Source organism: Chlorocebus sabaeus, chromosome 14, assembly GCF_047675955.1.
Source record: "Chlorocebus sabaeus isolate Y175 chromosome 14, mChlSab1.0.hap1, whole genome shotgun sequence".
Taxonomy (NCBI): Eukaryota; Metazoa; Chordata; class Mammalia; order Primates; family Cercopithecidae; genus Chlorocebus; species Chlorocebus sabaeus.
The window spans coordinates 69,967,428-69,974,659 of record NC_132917.1 but is presented as its reverse complement, the minus strand read 5'-3'; the positions used below and the strand labels follow the sequence as shown (position 1 = coordinate 69,974,659).

Below are 7,232 nucleotides of genomic sequence, written 5' to 3'. Positions count from 1 at the left end.
ACTGGAAAATGCATGCTGCCTTGCGGCAGAGTCCTGGGCATCTGTGAGGGCCTGCACTGACCTCTGAAGTATCTCTATGTCCGAGAGAGTGCAACAATAAATAGCAAATAAAAACATCATGACAGGTTGAGAGAGAGACTGCAGAAAAAAAATTAAAGAGCTTTTTTCCTCCTTTTATGAGAAAGGGGCCCATATTTTCATTTTCCCCTGGGTCCTGAAAATTATGTAGCCAATCCTGCTGGCAGATAAAACATTCCTGAAGGAGGTAGCTAGAAGTCTAAGAATATTCTGGGGGTATTGTGGCTTAAGTATGTCAGCCCTGTCCAAATGTAGAACAATGCTAGGGGCTATTTCAAGCTACGTGAAATGTCAACACCTGTGGTAAAGGACTATTAGCAAAGCTAATGTGCAGAGTCTGCACACAGGACAAGGAAAAAGTCAACTTGCTAGGAGAAGTTTGTTGGCTGTTGAGCTTTATCTGGACAAGGGAAAAAATGGGTAGAAAAGGCTCTGGCTAGTTCCTCCTTGAACCAAGAACTCAGCTCTTTTCTCCAGATAGTCTGTGGTCAGATCTAACAATAGAAACTTCAGGAAATCTTGATTTAAAAAGAGAAGGGATCTCCCCACACCTTCTTCAATATTAGGTGTTACCAAATTCTGGCTGTTGATCTGTTAACTCAATAACAACAAAAAATGTCTTTTGTTTATTTTTATGTCTGATTCCAAGGAGAGTTGCACCTATTTAAAGTGGGCCTTGCTTTAAAAAAAAAATCACTTCAGATGTTTGTTTCTTTTGAATTTTCCATTGGTATTCATTTTCTTATTTATTTGCAAGCACTTCCTACATAGCAAGAATAACAACATTTTGTTTTCATATGTGTTGCAAATAGGTTTTCCCGGTTTGCTTATTGTTTTTTAATCTTGCCCCTTTGGAATACCCCCAAGCCACATCATCTGATGAGAATGGAGGTCACCCTAACAGTGATACTGCAATATCACTAATTCAATAACCACCGAATTTACTGCTAATAATAGCCAACATTTACTGAACATGCACCATATGCTTCATGTGCCATTAATTCACAAAATTACCCTATAAAGTAGGTACTATTTTTAGTTTCATTTTATAGATGAAGAAACAGAAATAGGAGAGGCTAAGTAATGTGTCTAGTCACACAGCCTAGTAAGGGATGGAATGTGGGGCTTGAACCCAGCCCTAACCCTTAAGTCCAGTTTCTAACCCTGCACTGTCCAATACAATGGCCACAGGTAGCTATAGAGCACTTGATATGAAGCCAACCTGATTTCAGAGACCAAATGTAAAAATAAGAATGTGAGATATCTCATTATTAAACATTTTTTTTTCAACAGGGTCTTGCTTTGTCGCCTAGGCTGGAGTGCAGTAGTGTGAACACAGCTCACTGCAGCCTCAACTTCCTGGGTTCAAATGATCCTCCTGCCTCAGCCTTCTGAGTAGCTGGAACCACAGGTGTGTGCCACCATGCCCAGCTTCTCATTATTAATTTAAAAATTGGGGGCCGGGCGCAGTGGCTCACGCCTGTAATCCCAGCACTCTGGGAGGCCGAGGCAGGCAGATCACGAGGTCAGGAGATTGAGGCCATCCTGGCCAACATGGTGAAACCCAGTCTCTACTAAAAGTACAAAAAAAAAGAAAATTAGCTGGGCATGGTGGCAGGCGCCTGTAGTCCCAGCTACTCGGGAGGCTGAGGCAGGAGAATGGCACGAACCCGGGAAGCGGAGCTTGCAGTGAGCTGAGATCACGCCACTGTACTCCAGCCTGGGAGACAGAGCGAGACTCCGTCTCAAAATAAATAAATAAATAAATATTGGCCAGGTGTGGTGGCTTAACGCCTGTAATCCCAGCGCTTTGGGAGGCTGAGGCAGGCATATCACCTGAGGTCAGGAGTTTGAGACCATCCTGACCAACATGGTGAAACCCTGTCTGTACTAAAAATACAAAATTAGTCCCGCATGGTGGTGTGCCTGTAATCCCAGCTACCTGGAAGGCTGAGGCAGGAGAATCGCTTGAACCTAGGAGGTTGCAGTGAGCCAAGATCACACCACTACACGCCAGCCTGGGCAACAAAGCAAGACTCTGTCTCAAAAAAAAAAAAAAAAAATGTGGCTACTGAAATTTTTTTTAATATGATTCCTTTTATATTTCTTTTTCTTTTTTTTTTTTTTTTTTTTTTTGAGACAGAGTCTTGCTCTGTCACCTAGGCTGGAGTGCAGTGGCCGGATCTCAGCTCACTGCAAGCTCCTCCTCTCGGGTTCACGCCATTCTCCTGCCTCAGCCTCCCAAGTAGCTGGGACTATAAGCACCCGCCACCTCGCCCGGCTAGTTTTTTTTTTGTATTTTTTAGTAGGACGGGGTTTCACCGTGTTAGCCAGGATGGTCTTGATCTCCTGACCTCGTGATCCGCCCGTCTTGGCCTCCCAAAGTGCTGGGATTACAGGCTTGAGCCACCGCAGCTGGCCCCAATTCCTTTTATATTTCTATTGACAGCATCTTCTATCTACTTTCCTACATAATCATCCTTCACTTGGGTGAAGACAGTCTGTGTGATCGCCTGAGTCTTCTCTTCTCCAGTTATATCACAAGGCTTGCTCCTTTCAAATCTGTTGATTAACTGAAACCTCTTTGCTTCCTAGTTTTGGTTTTCTTAGGTGAATTGAGATCATCCCAGGACCTCACTGCCTTGAACATGCTCAGTTCCCTCCACTCTTCCTCACAGATGATTTCTCATAGGACCAAATTTTGTCATCCTTGTTGTCCACATCTCAATATTCTCCAGGTCATGGCTATCTCTATCCCTCTTGCCCTCCAAAATGAGACCACAGGCGGGGCACAGTGGCTCACGCTTGTAATCCCAACACTTTGGGAAGCCAAGGCAGGCAGATTGCTTGAGCCTAGAAGTTGGACATCAGCCTGGGCAATGAAGTGAGACCCCTTCTCTACCAAAAAAAAAAAAAAAAAAAGAAAAGAAAAAAAAAAGGCGGCCGGGCGCGGTGGCTCAAGCCTGTAATCCCAGCACTTTGGGAGGCCGAGACGGGCGGATCACGAGGTCAGGAGATCGAGACCATCCTGGCTAACACAGTGAAACCCCGTCTCTACTAAAAATACAAAAAACTAGCCGGACGAGGTGGCGGGCGCCTGTAGTCCTAGCTACTCGGGAGGCTGAGGCAGGAGAATGGCGTAAACCCGGGAGGCAGAGCTTGCAGGGAGCCGAGACCCGGCCACTGCACGCCAGCCCGGGCGACAGAGCGAGACTCCGTCTCAAAAAAAAAAAAAAAAAAAAAAAAAAAAGGCAAAGAAAGAAAAGAAAAGAATTTTTTTAAAAAGGGGAGACACAATCCTCCAGAGAACCATTGCAGATGTCCCAGAAAGGTGATGCTCCCAAGTGCACAGGGACAGAAAGTAGACTGGTGGTTGCCAGGAGCTGGGTAGAGGGGAATGAGGGAGGAGTTGTTTCATGGGTACAGAGTTTCAATTTAGGATGATGGCAGAGTTCTAGAGATGGATGATGGTGGTGAGTGCACAACCATGTGATTATATTTAGTGCCACTAAACTGTACACTTAAACAATTGGTTAAAATAAGTTTTATGTTGTGTACATATTACCACAAATACAATAAAAGAAATGAAGTTCTCATACGTGAAAAGATTATGCTAAGCGGCCGGGCATTGTGGCTCACACGCCTGTAATTACAGCACTTTGGGAGGCTGTGGTGGGAGGATCGTTTGAGTTCAGGAGCTGGAGACCAGCGTGGGCAACATGTCGAAACCTCATCTCTACCAAAGGTATAAAAATTAGCTAGGCAGTGGTGGCGGCGTGCCTGTAGTCCCAGCTATTCGGGAGGCTGAGGTGGAAGGATGATTTGAAACCCGGAGGTGGAGGTTGCAGTGAGCCGAGCGCCACTGTGCTCCAGCCTGGGCGACAGAGCGAGACCCTGTCTCAATTAAAGAAAAAATAATAATAAATAAAAAACATTATGCTAAGCAAAATAAGACTGACACAGAAGGACGAGTATTATATGATTCCACTTACACAAAATGCCTATAATAGGTAAATTCATTAGACAATTAGAAAGTGTATCAGAGGAGGTTGGGGGGATGCTGAGGGGAGGGGAAAAGAAAAAAGAAAATCAAGGGGTGGGAAGCAAATGGCTGCAGGGTAGAAGGGGAGTGGGCTGCCGCTTGGGTGTGTGGGCGTCAGGGGGAGACGGGACAGGAGAGTCAGTTCCTGCGCGCAGGGGCCTCTGCACTCCTGCGGGACGCAGCTGTCTTTGTCTGGGGTGGCGGCAGCGTGGCAGGAGCGAGGGGCGCCCCGACCCGTCCCCTCCGCCCTCCAAGACCCCTGGCGACTCCAGCCCGTCCCTGTCTCACCCTCTTTATTTAACAAAGAGCGGAGAGACTGTAAATGACCCTGAGCAGCGTGGCGGCGAGCAGGGCCCCTGGGGCACCCCACAGGCGTCATCCTGGCCGCGTGAGCGCCGAGCTCGGGCAACGGGTGGTTTGGCGTGCTTGTGCACTTGCTCCGTTTTCTCTGTAAGTACTAAGGATTCCCCCGCCGCCCTCTTCCTCATTTTCCACCATCCCAATTTACACTAGCATTAGTATTTACTTCCGTAATTTCCCCATGTCCATGTAACAGCACACACACACACACACGTTTGCTTTTGTTTTCCAAAATGGCAGCTTCTAGTAGGCGCTTCTCTTTGTCTTGCTTTTCTAGTACACCGTGGAACCCCAAATCCCAGCTGGGATTCACTCTTCTCTAATGGCTGAACATTCATCCGGGGCATGAAGGCAGCTCAGTTCATTTCATCATTCCTTTGTTTCCTCTGTTTTGCCACCAGAAACTGCCGCGATGAATGTCAGTCCCCAGAGCCGGAACCGTTCCCGGTTTTCTCCACTTGGATCTGAGAACTCTGACCCTCCAGCCCGGCGAGCTCTTTGCCAGGGTGACGGGAGGAAATGTCCCCGCATCCGTGCCTGCTTTCCCAGATGGGACCCTCCAGCAGTCCCCTCCACTGCCCTTGCTTCCTCCTAACCACTTCCCCCCAGCGACCGCGGAAGGCGCTTCCTCCCCCGCAGCGCGAGCCCCAAGCTCCTCTAGCGCCCCAGCTCTCCCCGCCCCCCTCCCGACCTTGTTTCATATGACCCCTCCCCCGCACATACTCAATTTCATCTTCCCAAGGCGCCCACTCTCCACATCCTGAGGAAAAAAAGAGCCGGCTGCTGTCCTTTGTTATTGTCATACTTCTTTCCTCCGGTGCACTACACAACTTGAACAACTTTTTTTTTCTTTTTTTGAGACAGGGTCTCACACTGTCGCCCAGGCTGGAGTACAGTGGCACGATGATGGCTCACTGCAGCCTCGCCCTCTCTGGACTCAGGTGATCCTCCTGCCTCAGCTTCCCAAGAAGCTGATACTACCGTCGCGTGCCACCATTATCGGCTAATTTTATTATTATTTTTTTTTAACCACAGGGTCTCGCTATTTTGCCCGGGCTGCTCTCGAACCCCTAGGCTCAAGGGATCCTCCCGCCTTAGCCTCCCAAAGCGCTGAGATTACAGGCGTGAGCCACCGCGCCCCGCAGTAAATACTATTCCAAGGAAACGGCACCTGAGTTTGAGATTAATCAGGTTTACTGCAGGGAAGGAGCATTGGCCCGGGTGGCCAGAGGCAAGGGTACGAACCGACCCTGCCCTTTCCCTGCCTGGTTCTGCCTTCAGCAGATTGTTCCACACATCTCTGGTTTCCTCCCCACATGATCCCAAGGCCCTGCTGGCTCTAGCCTCTGTGAGGCTAGAATTACAATTCCATTCCTCCCCAGCCACGCCCCATCTCTTGCTCCCTGTGCTGGCGCTTTCCCCAATCAGCCACACTTTCCTTTCCCATTCACTGAGCCTGTGCAAAGCCCTCTCTCTTATTCTGAATATCTAGATCCTATTCACTTTTGAAGACCCGACTTGGCCACGTTTCTTCCCAAAGCCTACTGCATGCCCTCTGTGGGAGGAACCGCTCTGTCCTTGCAAAGCCACTGTCTGTAGCACTTTCTCTGTATCTTACCAATGGCATCGCCCACTATACGTGGGGTGCTGTTCCATACCTGCCCTTCTTCCAATGCCGTCTATGTGTCTGGCAAGACCCCAGCATAGCACTTTGCCCACGGTAAAGGATATGGTTTTGGAAGTCCCAAGACCTGGGTCCACATCCCAGCTCTGACACTAAATGTATTACCTTGAACATATCACATAGCCTTTCTGAGCCTTAATTTCCCCAAATGTAAAATGGAAATAATAGCTTATTTCATAGTGTTGCTGTGTTGATTAGCTGAGACATTGTATAAGAAAATGCTTTGTGAACTGTAAAGCTATTTACAGACATAAATTATAATAGTAAAGATAGATATTATTCGGATGGTGGCAAGAGGGATATCCTTTCCAAAACAGAATTTAAAAAAAAAAAAAAAAAAAAAAAAGGCATGGTGGCTCACCTCTATAATCCCAACATTTAGGGAGGTTGAGGTGAGAGGATCGCTTGAGCCCAGGAGTTCAAAACCAGCCTGGGCAACATAGCAAGACTCCTGTCTCTACAAAAATAAGAAAATTAGCCTGGCATGGTGGCATGCGCCATTAATCCTAGCTATTTGGGAGCCTGAGGCATGAAGATTGGTTAAGCCCAGGAATTTGAGGTTACAGTGAACTATGATCATCCCACTGCACTGCAGCCTGGGTGGCAAAGCGTCTCTCAAAAAACACAAAAATGTGGGAAAGCTGTAGAAAATGAAGAAGACTTCTTGGCTGCCATCTCAAAATTTGGGGACTGATTCCTAATTATTCCTTTTAGACCAATTACCAGGTGAGATTAAATATACTATAATAGTAAAAGCTAGAAATAATCTCACTTTTGAACAGTTGGAGGATGATAAAGTTATGGTTAATGGGGATAATATGTTACCATCAAAGTTAAATTTCTGAAGAATATTTAATGACATGGGAAACCAGTCATAATATAACATGAAAGCTAAAAAAGCAAGACACTAAATAGTGTTGGTAGAGAGGAGGTGTAAGAAGAGACTTTTCTCACTACCCTTCACAGCTTTCTGTTTGGCCCCTGAGTGGGGTGCCTGATGCCAGAGAGCTTGGGACATATTCTAAGGCCTTAGTCTTACACAAATAGCTCACTCCCTGCCACCCAAGA

General features: G+C 47.1%; 1 long non-coding RNA gene across 1 annotated transcript; it reads left to right on the top strand.

The window, feature by feature from the left end:
- Positions 1-3,376: 3,376 nt before the first annotated feature.
- LOC119627270 (uncharacterized) lies at positions 3,377-6,446 on the top strand. The gene is made up of 2 exons (XR_005243410.2): positions 3,377-4,570; positions 4,882-6,446. It is a non-coding gene; the product is annotated as an uncharacterized lncRNA (long non-coding RNA).
- The last annotated feature ends 786 nt before the right edge of the window (positions 6,447-7,232 follow it).